The sequence below is a fragment of the Netta rufina genome, assembly GCF_964035555.1.
Source record: "Netta rufina genome assembly, chromosome: 14".
Classification (NCBI taxonomy): Eukaryota; Metazoa; Chordata; class Aves; order Anseriformes; family Anatidae; genus Netta; species Netta rufina.
Genome location: NC_140137.1, coordinates 15692480 through 15706294, shown reverse-complemented (window position 1 = coordinate 15706294; position 13815 = coordinate 15692480).

Here is a 13815-nt window from a genome sequence, read left to right as displayed (position 1 = left end):
AATTAAAAAAAAAGTCTGAAAATTTCCACTAATGACTTCCAGACTTCTGGACTGCAAAGCCATCTGCTTTCTCCCAAGTCATGTTGTCAACAACTGAGCACAGCTGTATGAAGGACAACAAAATATTATAGTTACTCGTGTTTCTACACCCTTAAGTTTGCAAGTTTACTGAAGTAAAAAGCAGTAGTAGAAACCAAACCAGTAGGTTTTGTGCAGTGATCTATAGCTACATTTACCTCTGCAAAAGCTGGAAGTATTATTGTGATTGCACTGGGCAGACATGTCATGTGGTCCATCTTCACTGTTTTTTGCATTAACACTGCAAGCTGACAGACAAATACTTTTGCCCATCCCTGCAGCTATCAGTGACACCCATCTACAAGTCTGCTGACCACTGTGACAGTGCAGTGTAAGGGTAATAGCTTGGTTTGCTTCCCTGAATGTGCTTCTGATGCCCTGCAGTACCCTCTGCAACAGCCGTCATCCCCCAGAACATCCACTCAATACAAAGAACTCAGAGCACTAGCACTAAACTTGTTCCTATTTTGAAGGAATAGTATAGGATCTTCAGTGAGTTTGAGAAAATTCTATGCCTTATCTGCAGACAGCAACTCTGGGTGCCTGCTCACACACTGGGTTGTTGTTCCAAGGCAAGGGCATCATCACTGAGATGCCACAGCAAAGGCACAAGCCTGAACCCCTCTGCTCTCGGTATCCCACAGCTGCCACAAACCCCACCAGGCAGCTCATTCTTGTCGAGCATAGCATTTATGCCTCTGTAAGGTGGGTTCTAAGTAAACTTTCTTTGGACATGTAGCCAAAGTGCTTGCTCCTTACATTCAGCCCAGCAAACACAGCTCATTCTCATTGCCTATCTGTCTCTCCCCATTCCATGGGGCAGCTCTGTCCTGAGGCAAATGATGTTTTGCCTGAGTTAGTTCTTCTATCTTCAAGAACTCTATCCCAAAGTTCAACTTGTTTATGAAATCCTAGATGCCTTTAGACTTTTTCAAGAAATATAAGCTAAAAAAGCATTAGAGCTAACATAGCAATTTCAGTGTACTAATAAGGGGGATAAAGAGAGCAGACACCACAGAAGGCTTCCTACTTGCTCCTCTTAAATTTCAAGTTTTCTCAAGTCATTTCTTCTAATCTTTCTTTTTTATAAGGCACAGAGGGAGGAGAGGCTTTGACATAGACATTTAGAAGCTAAAATCACATACTTAACACAGAGCCAGCCAGATATTTCAAGCTAGAAATAATGAGCAGTGTATAAATAGCTTGTACTTCAATTGTTAAACCTACCTGAATATATTTATGACTAGGTAGGCAGGCTGGGGAAAAGCTCAATTCGGAACAGAGCACATCTTTTCTCCTATGGACAGAGCTCCTATAAATTTCCATGAACAGTAAGAAATACATAATTTATTTTACAGACTAACGAGATCCAACCCCCAATCCCGTTCTTCCTCTCCCTACTCCATTAACAGTGTAAACCACAGCTTATTCATTGCCTTAAGCCTCACAGATCCCTATTTGGCTGCTAATACCAAACCAAGTCAAGCTTCCTCCTGATCCTTTAAATTTCTATGTATTTATAAAAATATATATACACCTAAAAACACTTCTCCACAGGCAAAACCAGCTAGATGCAGCTCACAAGTCATTAAGACTACAACCCTTCAATATAGCTAGCTTTCTCCCACTAATAAGATGAGTTCAGCCACAGAGCAGAGCAATTTGCCTCATCCCCACTGACTGAGAGCAGCTGAGTTAATTTACAGATGCAAACTGCAAGCTTCTCAAGAAAAACAAAAACCAAAACACACACACAGCTGCTTTGGGAACCTCAGTTCCATTTTCCATACAGATGGCTTAAGTATTTAGGATGAGATCTGAGCTTTCAGAAGCAGCATTTGTGAATGTTTCATCAGTCAGGTTCTTCTGAAAACTCACTTTTCTGTAAACTGGCTCAAAATTGAACAGCCATCATGGAGATGCTCGAGGGAAGTGGTGGGCTGTGCTGCTTGATGCTGCAACCAGCACCTGGTTTTGCCCAGTGGTCATGCAGGGCCTGGCCCCCAGGATTATCCTATCTGTTGACCCCGAGGGAAAACAGTTGAGAATGAAGCTGGAGCCTGGTTCATTCTTGGTCGCACTGGTTTTTGCTGCTTCGTATCAGCACCTGGCCAGGTGGTCATTTACTTCACCCAAGCCTGACCAGCAACCTCAGGGAGACCCTTTCCTCTGATAATTTGTGTCCAGTACATGTCTGTCTATTTTCCTTAGATAGATAATCACTTGCGAGGAAAATTCCTAAAAAATCAAGTCTTTCTTGCTAGGAGTTTCAAAGCACAGAAGTATAATGCTGGAGCAGTATGCATGCTTTGCAGTTTGGGACTAGAGCTGTCTCCTATGGGCTGTGAGCTCAGATCTGTGCACATGGTCTTTAATGTGCAGAGATATATGTAGGAGGGATTATTCACAGCACCTAGAATTCAACATTTGTATTTAATTTTAACAAGGCAAAGAATCTGCAGAGGAGATGAATAGAATATTCTTATTCCCGCTCATGGGGTAAAGGACTTGCTAAAGGCCTCAACATAAGCAACAGCCACTGTGTGATGCTGAGCATGGAAGTGCCTCTGTGGCATCCTGCAATATTGCTGTCCCAACCACATGCTCATCTCTCACCTCTCAACCTACAGATGATAACAAAAGGCACCAAAATATTTCACTTTTCCATACAAGAGGTTTCCCAGATGATCCAGATAGGTAAGGACCTGTCCTTTATGAATTTAGCTTCTGAAGACTTCAGGTCTTACCTTGCAATTTTTACTCCATTGTTGTGTTACTCAGCACTTGAGAGATCCTATCCAAGAGGACATCGGATGCTTCTATTGCAGCCAACAAAAATAAAGGCAAAAAATCCAGTATCCCTCTCCTCTTCATTTTTTCTGACCACCCTGTGCTATGCATTGTTAGTGAAACAGTACAAAAATGCAGTGAAAACTTCCCTTGTCAAAGGGAAGAACTAAAAAGTTTCCTGAGTAAGCCATATAGAGTTCTCTTTCCTCTTCTATTAAAAGATCACCCCTAATAAATAGCTTTTGTTTCTTGCTTTAGTGACAACTTAGAGGACATTTCAGCAATGACTGTCCTTTAATGGAGCTGAGCTCAATTAACTGGGCAAAAAATTAAATGGCATGTCTGCAAAATTAACAGGAAATACATCGTTTTCTGGCATGCAAAAATACAATTCCTTTCTACTAAATTTGGCTTAGATTTAACAAAACATGTTACACAGATGGAGATTCTTTCAAAAACAAATTAGCCATCCTAAACTAACCAAGCTTTAATGGTGCTGCTAGGACAAAGAGATACAAAATAAACTACCCAGCAATATTAGTTATATTTTTCCTCTTCTGTCAATGTGTTACTTGCCAGTTGGTTGTGTTTTATCTGGACATAATTGTCAGAGTAATAATTGTTAGACTACTAATAGTATAAGGCAAAATTCAACCTGTGAGTTTTTGAAAATGTTCATTTCCACTATTGCTGTACAATATCTGGGGCAAATGGATTCTGTGCAGTGCCTTTTGAATAAATTTCCAAGTGTTAGAATGCAGAAAGAGTGAATTAGAATATGTTCTTTTCCTATGTGAATTGTCTGATGAAATATTGTCTGTACCACTTGGAGGAGTCCTAAACTTCTCCAAAAATCAATGCTCAGCCATTCCAGTACTCAGTTGATAAATGGTCTTACGCAAGCTAACAGTGACTGAGTGAATTCATCTTTTCTGTTTGATAAGATTTTGTTGTGTTCATCCAGCTCTAGCCTCATGTGTATGGAAATGGTTAGGTTCCTCTGAGCTTTCCTTACTTTGATTTGGGAAAAGAATGAAGCTGGTCTTTTGATCATGTACTACTCGAAATGAATCTAAACCCACAGAACATTTTGCCAGATCTTTTGTGGTGAAGCAGTATCCTCACTATTTGCAACAAGTATTTCTGCTTCCTTCCACAAAGTGAGACATCAGAAGAACACCACAGGGTGAGGAAGCTAACAAAAGGAAGGTGTCTTCAGTGAAAATCATTTCCCTCTTCAGACTGTATTTAGATATCTTAAAGGTTTCCAAGAAAATGACCTAGCACATGCATTATATTCCCCAGCACCCCAGCTGTTAGCAGCTGGATGCAGTGTTTCAGCAGTCACTCTTGAAGGAAATATAACAGCAATTTTCAATAATGGACAGCAAGCTTCCATGGATGTGGACTAGGAGCCCAGTTTTGCAACATAACCCACCCTCCCCAGGCTTTCCTTTGAAGCACAAACCCACAGATGTTACTAGCCAAGATGCTGAAGCTCCCAGTCTGTAAACTGTTCGGAAGAGGCTCTCAGCAGCCAATTTCCTGACCTTCAGAAAGTGCTATGAAAGCAGAACGTTGAAACACCTATCAAGGCTGCTTTCTATGTAAAGGTATCTCCAAGGTGAACCCAAGAACTGAGCTTGTGGCACTTTCCTTTATCTCTAGAGCACCACTTAGACCAGGGGAAAGGGCTCAGGGGTTTACGGTGAGCGTGGGCTTTAGCAGATCCTACTTCAGTCTCATGTTCCACCACTGCTTTTTTTTTTTTTTTTTTTTTTTTTTTTACATAGATTTAGGTAAGTCACTTCAATCCAAGTAATTAAAAATACGTGGGTACCACTTTGTTTGGTATTGTAATGCCTTGTGCCTAGGCAACTTGGGAATTTAAGTCCTGAGCCTCTAGAAGCAGTCTGGCTACACAAGAGTCATTAAGGAAGGAAGGATGGCCTTGGGGAATTGGGAAATAAACCCCACTGAATCATCAGAACTGCCCACAAATGACCTGATGGGAAAGAGGTTCGGACAATAAAGCAGCTGCCCCACATATCTGCCTGGCCTGGTAGAAGGAAGAGGCAGCTCCCTCCACCAGAGTAGCCATGAACCCTCTCCCAGATGGCTGCATGCACCATAACTCATCCCATACCAGCTGAAACCATTGCGTGCTCATGCCCTCCTTTGTGTCCCCTGCATGCCTCCAGCTCTTCTGTGTGTGCATGCTCTGTGTCATCCCTGCCCACTGTAGGAGAATAGATTTAACTTTCTGGTCTCTGCCAATGACCATTTCTCTGGCATGTTCTGAGTGAGCTGGATGAGCTCAGATAACAAAGATCTGCCTGCATGCAATGTGCTGGGCTTTACTCGACTCTTTCTAAAAGTTACTTGAGATCTAAGGCCAGGCTGAATTAATCCATTCCTCACAAAATATTAGATTTATGTCCCTAAACTCTTTTTGAAGTCTTTTACTGAAATCTAGGCCACAAAACACTTCACATGACTATGCCAGTAATGTCTGTAAGTGTTCACTCTAGTGGAAGGACTGAAAAAAAAAATGCAATTCCTTCCTAGCTACTCACTCTGCTGTCTGCCTCTCCCCTTGTGCGCAGAAACACAGTCAAGTGATGAGATCATGTGCGTTTTAGTGACAAATACATCTGAGCTAATGCAGGAAGACGTTGTAGTCAAGATGGATATGACCCACTGAAGCAGTAGCATCAGATCTTGCACCATTGGGAACTACATCTCATAATTTTCTACAATAAATAGAAGCTCCAGAGTGGAGTCAGCTCAGCAAGAAGTATCAAAAAACCTACATACAGAAAGCCCAAACCATCTCCTAGCTAGTCAGTTTACATCACAGTCGGCATGGTTGAACTGATGGGTAGGGTGATCTGCCAGCTGGAAAGATAGGTGTGCAGCTATAAATGACCTGTAAAAAATGTCAGAAATAGGCTATCTGCCATGTGAATTTTCTTGAAAATTACTTGTAGGGGTGCTGCTGAACTGCTTGTAGATCCTCAGGGATCCAGCTGATTACTTGGAGAGGATGAACTGCTTTGGTGGCATCTTCCTGCCTGCGAGAGGTAATGACTTGACTGGCTTTGTGTTGTGTACAACCATACTTCAGGGATCCTGGCTCGTCTTCTTAGTCCTTCTTTTACAATAAAAAGTTATAAACCTGTCTAAATGGACCAGCAGTAACTGTAGCTGGGCTGGACTAGCAGCATATATTTGGCATTCAGGTTTCTATTTAGGGAAGGGCCTGCAAGGAAAGGCATTGTATAGCACAATTTGGGAAAGAGTTAAAGCTGAATGTTATGTTATATCCTTAGTGCTTCCAATAAAGACAAACAGTAGACAATAGATAATAGTTTGCATGATCTCAGTAGAGAATGATGAGAAGTTTTAGGATTCTGTAACAGAAATGGATCCCAGAACACAGCGAGAGAGGGGTGATTTGAAGTGTCACCATGTTTAGATATCCAGTCGGAATCCCTATCCAGAGGAAAACACCTCTGTAATATCTGGTCTTTTTTTATGACTCCAGCAAATCTCTAAGTTCATCACTGTCTTTGCAGAAAAAGGTCCTTAAGGTAATAATGCAAAACATCTATTTAAACAAGATAGAAACAGACAGACACCTTGCTGACTGCTGCAGTGCTTATGTACACAGAGCTAGATTTTGAGGGTGGGAGAGCTTGTGTTATGGCAGCTCAGTGGCCTTCATTTGCAATGCAAAATCTGTCAGAATTGTTTTTTTTAATCTGATACTGCAGATTACACAGCAGTTTTGACCCTCATAAAAAGAACTTTCTTCTTGATCTTTCAACTGAGCCGGTCTTAAACTTTCCCAGCAGGGCACACTGATGAAAACAGGATGTGATAGTAAGTTCTGCTTTCTGTACAAATCCAGACTTGCACATTAGCTAAACCATATTTGCTGCAGGGGAAGAATTGTTGATATATTTTTTTTCCCTTTCCCATCTGTTTTGTCTTTTCTCCAGGGCATCCATTCTAACATCTAATCCTAACACTCCGAGCAACAACACCAGTGCACGCCTGACGCCACCAGTGAGGTAGGGAACTTATCAGGAACATCGGCAGCAGCCAGAACTTTAGCCTCTGAGCAAAGTTACTCAGTGGCCATCTGAAGATCTACACCGAAGGTTTTCTTTTTCAACTTCCACCAAAGGGTGTTTGTTTTTATCTGCTCCTTTTCTTTCCTCGGTAGCAGCAGAGACGTTTTGAATAAAGCGAGGGGGATACTTCTGATTGTTTGGATTCAGTTCAAGAAGGACAGATTTATATGTTTACCCTGGAAATGACTTATTGAATCATACTTGAATGCAGAGCCAGGGAGCCCCTTTGCCTCCACCCCCCAGCCAGTCCTCAGGGCTCTGCCACAAGTGGTTTTAATTATAAGCAGGAGCCGCTGCAGTGTTTTCTCCTTTACTACAGTATTTTTCATTATGCAGGCTGGAGAAAGACTAGGAAAATCAGCCTCTGTTAAGGAAGGAGTTGATTAAAATTATTGGAGAAAAAAAATCAATTTTAAACTCTTAAATGTGTAGTCGTGTTAAAGACATGATGGTGGGGGGTGAGCAGAGACTTAGCTGTGTCTACAGGGCAGCAATTTGATATAACAAGGATTAATTGACTATGGACCTCGAAACTCAGTTTGGATCCTTGATGTGTCTCTGCCCTAGGTTCTCTCCTGCCATTCAGGTGTATTTATTTGGTGTGATTATTTGGTGGCAATCCTACCGAGGAATGCTTCTGCTTGCCAGCTCAGTACCTCGGTGCTGCCTGACCCTGGGCCAGCCAAGTGTAAGCAAGAAACTGTTTCTAGAGGGATGAAGATGCTGAGAAAAGTCCCCTTCAGATTCAGCTTTCCTTGGGCTTTATTTTTTCACGCCTTCAGTACCAGAGGGTTAATCAAATCCAAAGTACTTCTCTTGTTTTTGTCGTGTCACTATAAAGCACTTGGGAGGAATACCAGAATGCAAATGCTCACTCTGTTGCCTGGAGGGAGAGAAGACAGAGCTCCCATGGGTGAAGAAATAATTGCTACTTTTTGGTGACAAAAATATTCATCCCACTAACTTGCTGAGCGACAGTGCTTTCGCAAGGCGTTCTTGCCAGCTCTATTCATGTTGTATTTGCTCTGCCATCAGGGATTAGAGCCCAACTGCCTCCTCAGCAAACCAGCCTGGTGGTTATATCTCCTGCTAAAAAAGCCGTGACACCAGCAGGGAGATCAGCCCTGTGCACATCGGGTCTGCTCACCTAATTCCTACCTGTGAATGGCACAACAGCCTCCGGGCAAAGGAGTCTGCTTGCTGCAGCCCCCAGGGGCCCATGGGTTGCTGTCAGCATCTCTGCACTGACTTTTGCCCCTCAGAATTGTCCTAATAAATCCCCCAAATTGTATCACCACTTGGAGGAATTTCTACCTCTACAGGCTCTCAGTCTCTATCAGTCTGACAGGCTGATATATACTGAATTATGGGTGGTTTTGCACATTTGTTTGTGCCTTTCTTCAGCTTTCTCCTTTTCTTTTTCATCTCTCAGTCCTGCAGTTTGAGTTAATTTAAATGAAGCTTTACTGAGTGATATCCTGTTTTATATTATATTTGAACTTTATTGGGATGAGGAGAGAGATGATGAAGCTGAACAGTGAAATTCTGAGGTTTCCACGGGAATTCCTGGTCCAGGGTTCACGCACCCCTCCCAGAGCAGTCAGTCAGGAGATCATCTCTGATGCATGAGACATGGAACAGTCACCTTTCCACAAAAAGAAACTCTCCTAAATTCATATATTTTCTCTTTTGATATTTTCTTTTCAGATGTGGCTTTGGATGAGAAAACCCAAATCTGTGTTTGTTTGTTTGTTTTGTTTTGTTTTGTTTTGTTTTTAAAGAAAACTCAACAATTAGCAGATATAATCACTTAGGATATTGAGCAAGGAACCATTTACCCAACTGGAACCACTTGAATCGTTCTCCAGATGTACCTAGAGCATCTCTGTCATGTTAAGTGGAACTTCCTGGGGCAGAAAAGACCAACTGGCATGTTTCTCACAGAAATAGCATTGAAGAAGCTCTTGTAGAGGTATTTTCAGTCTAACAGCAAAGCTTGGAGCAGTGTGACATTTCTCAAGCAGTGTGACATTTCTTGAGTTGGGTGGGATGAATGATGTTTTATTAATCACTGCTTTTGGCATTACATCACTGTCTATGAAATTGAAAAACAGAGTATGCTGTGTAGTTTCAGTAGGTTTTACCATCAAATTGCACAAGTCATTGGTGGTAGGGGAGTGGAATAGGCCATCCTCATGGGCTAGTCCAGTGCATTTTTTTGTGCTACCTAATGCCTTTTTCATCTGAAAGTGGCTATGCCTAAATCACACTGAAAATTACGCAACTGCAGAATTGTGTCATTGACTTCATCTTTACCAACAGTGTTGCTGAATACGTAGTCTGTCCCAGCAAAAGATTTGTGTTTTTCGTGTGTTAGAATCAGGCATAGTACTGCTAGAATGAGGCCTGTTAAAAAGCCAGTGACTTTTTAAATAAAGAACACTATGGTGTTTTTTGTTGTTGTTTAAAAAAAAACAACTTGCAGCTTTTGTGAGTGTAACATACCTAGCAACACTCAGCCAATTGCCATCATCTTCCACTGTTATGAGGTAAAACTGGCCATTTTCAAACATGACCTTTGCCCATTCTTGGACATGGCACAAATACAGTAAAATTAATACCAAAAGAATGGATGAATTCTTTGAGGGATCCAAGCTATGCACCACCGGGTACCCGGATCCAGCTGGCTGCCCTCTGCAGCAGGGGGTCTTCATACATGTGGGCTATTGTGGAAGGAGCAATTCTGTATACAAAACAAGACAGGATCCTGCAGCAGATGCTGGAAATTTCTTGCCAACCCTTAGCCCAGAGAGGCCATCTGAGCACTTGGAGCCAGTTCTTGTTCCTGTTGAAGTTAATAGATTTTGGCATCATTCTCAATGGGCAGTGTAATCAATCTTCCAGGGGGGTTTCTCCCACATGTGTGATTAAGTTTGTGTACAAGCTCCTGAGTCAGTTTTCATCGGCCATTTCTTTAATTAAGTTTGTATTTTTCAGACATGCAAAATAAACATTGATTTCCTTTGTTAAATGGAGAGCAATAAAGTGGGGTTGCATACTTTTATTATTAGGAAATAGTATAATGCTCAAAATTTAAAAGCATGCAGTTTAGTATGCTGTACATCTAAGCCTGGGATGAAAACATCCCATTACTGATATCAGAAAAGACTTTGCACAATAGTATTCATTTACATATGTATTTACATGCATACATGAAGCAAGATGTGGCTAGCCCATAAAAATGTAGAGAATGATACATCGGGAAAAACAATATATAAAATGATAACCTTCTCCATCTACAATATTCAGCTACATCTGTGTTGGATCAGAGTTTGGCCGCTGAGGATGAACTTTCAGAATATGTTGTTCCCATTTTTGTTTCTTTAGGGAATTGGGGAGCTTTTCCTCTGAATTTTCATGAGTTCTTCATTTCATATTGCAAAGAGCTGGGCAATTACAGAGTTATGATGTGGTAGATACTTAGGCACGAGAAAATGCTAAATGGCTTCTTCTTTTTCACATATTTGTAAACTTTATGCACTCACAAGGACTTGAGCACAAAGCTGCTAAGTATATAACCAGTAGATGGCAGGGACGCAGGTTCCCTCCCATCTCCGAAGTAGAAGTCAAGATGTTAGAGCCCGATATGTCACTGGAGTTGCCAAAATTGTTGTTAGTGAGTGAATAGTTCCAAATCTGAGACTGCAATATCCAAACGCAGGCAATCTGAAACTTGCTGTCAAACCAGGAAGAGAGCTGGTCAGTCCCTGCAGCTTTTAGCAGAAGTGTCTATCGAGAAGCAAGGGCTGAAGTAACAAAAGAAAATGTAAAGCCAAGAGTACAAATAGCTGGCTGCATTTTGAGGATTTAAGAACAAAGGTTCAGAATGCATTGTCTCTTCTATAATGCTTCATAATGAATTTATGTTAAGTCCAGTTCTTACCCCACTTTGAAGAGCTATCATTTTACACTATACAGTGTCAGAGAGCTCATTCTCAGGCATTTATTTTCCACTGCCATGACTTTATGGCCAAAAGATGACAATGTCAAATCAAGATTTTCAGAGAGAGATCCTGTAATTTCTGTTTGCTCAAGGGTCCGCTTCTTCTCTAGTCACATATTTGCATGGAAGTTCGTGTGACCTAATAACCCCTATCCCTGCCTGAGTCTGCAGCAGGCAATGCTCCCAGTGGCCAAAACAAAAGCCATCTTTTTGTTTTGTTTTGTTTTAATTCCGGACCCATCTCCTTTTCCTACACCAGAATGATACGGTTGCTTTGATAGCTGGATTTTAGTGACTGGGACCATGTTTAGGACACCTCACTTTGTATGGTGTCATCAGCCTACAGTAAGCCTACAGATAGTGATGCTGGACATGACAGTGTCAGCGTCGAAGTGGTTTAATCAGTAAAGGCTTTCATCATCATGCTGTGGGATTCCTGATCATGCAGCCTAAGTAATGCAGTCTAACCTGTCCTTTTGTCCCTCTTAGTTTTAATTCTCTTGTTGCTGTGGGAGGTCTTGCTGGGATGTTCTTGATTTGGGGATTGATGCTTTGCATCATGTGCCTTCTACAACAGATTTGCCCTCTCTGTTGTGGTAAGCAGTGAGACATTATAGTAGTTCACATTTGTTTAGGTTTGTGGATTTTTTTGCTGGTAACTACTTACACATCTCCTTTTGTAGCAGCTGTTTTTCTGTGACTTGCATCTGTGTCATGTTTTTGAGGCCAGGAGATAACAGATTTGTTGCTGAATGTAGACATAATGTACGTTGTCAAGATTCATATGCAGTGAAAATCTGTACCCCTTCAAAATGCACCAGGGTTTATTTGTTTTCTCAGATTAAACTTCCCTAGCTGATCACTTGCTGGCTGGAGTCTGGCACAAATTCTGTGGCAGAATTGAGGGAAATGATAGCTTAAAAATGTTTGAATCACAAAGTCACTGGGGGGCATTTTATTCCTATAACTTGTGCCCTTGGAAGGCAATGCAGTAAAAAATATATACATATATAATGGGCTGCTATTCAGTTTCTTATGACAACATTCAGTCTATCCTTGTAAACTGCAGCAGAATTTTACCCACAAAAAAACGTGGGTTTGGACACACTCATATGGCAAAGCCACAAAACAGCCAGCCAAATGCAGAGCTCACTTCAGAGCTGCTTTGTCCTGCATCTCTGAAAGAGTAAAATTCAGTCCTGAAACCTGGGCAGTCCCTTCTGGTCATTAGTTATTAGGTGATATATGTTCTTTTATGCTCTTGTATACACAAAAACAGTGCACAAGAGGACACGTGAGCAAACCTTGGCTTGTATCTACAAAAAAAAAAAAAAAAAAAAAAAAGAGCTGTTTGGGTTTCCTGTGCTGTTCACCCTTCCCCGGTCTGGCACATTCTCCTCCAGGGGACTTGCTGCTGCTTTAGAGGATACCCAAAGTGACAGGCACAGAAAGCATCGTGCATGAAAGACAGAAGACAATCCCATGTAACCTATATTATTTGACCCACTATAAGCTCAGATATGCAGGTTAGAAAAACTGTGCTGAGCTCTGTAAGTCCTGCATTGAGTACAACGTGGTGAGGCTGCTTCTGCTCAACACAATCCATATGATGGACAGGCAGACTATGTCCATCCCCACTGCTAATCATACATGGACAGAGCCTCCTGCTTCTTATTTTAGTGTTCTGAAACAAGAGTATTCATATTTTTAATTGCAGAAGCCTCCCTTGCTCTCCACCAGCTGGCACCAAACCCCCTCAGCTTGTGAGAGAGGGAAAGGAAAGGTGACCAAAAAGTATGAGAAAGGTAGAGATCACAGACTTTTGGGGAGGGTCTCCTTCTGCAACATTAGTTTCATTTACCCTGTCAAGACTGAAGTCTTCCAAGCATTATGTATCAAAAGGAAAGCTACAAGGAAAAATAATATATATATATATATATATATTTTTTTTTTTTTTGCTTGTCTCAAAGGCAACAGGATTGGATTTTTTTGTGTGTGTGTTCTTGTTTATTTGTTTGTTTTTGTTTTGTTGTTGTTGTTGCATTTAACAACCCGAGGCATTTTCATTTTGCTCCAAACCTAATTTCCTGGTATTTTATGTATTTTCTGGAAGATGATCTTATCTATCTCCCTTTAATTTTATTCAGCATGCCATTGCTGCATTTCATGCATGGAATAACCATTCTAGCACCTGAGTATGCCTGAAGTCTCATTCTATATCAGATGTACAAAACCAGAATAAATCCCAACTGTAAGTTATCTAAGGTAACACCAGTTATGCTAACAAAATCTTTCCTTGATATGTGATTTTCTAAAGAACAGGAATGTGGTAGAATTTGGCTACCAGGACTTCAATAAAGTATTTGGTTAGGTACCAAGGTATCACCTGGAAAGTCAAATAAATTGGAGGAAACTGAGATTAACAAGGAACTATTGACTCAGTAAATTCCCCTGGTGAACAAACAAACAAACAAAAAGAATGTTGTGTTGAAAAGGGAAATGCCAAAGCAGCAGCAGGAAAGGGGAATACTGACTGCCCACGTCACCTGGGGAGTTCCTCAGAAACAAATTTTGAGAACTGACACCTTCAGTCTACACAAGTGACAACGGGAACTGATGTCTTTCTATAAATACATGGCAAAGACAACGCCTGTGAGAGAGAAGAGCTATTTAAGAATCATTTTGGCACAGGAATCAGGGGCTTTCTAAGCTTTCTAACAATCTGAGCGGTGTGGTTCTGGAACAGCCTCCAACAAGCGAAAACCCCAGCTAAGTGCACCACACGTTGCTGCATTACCCAGGAGG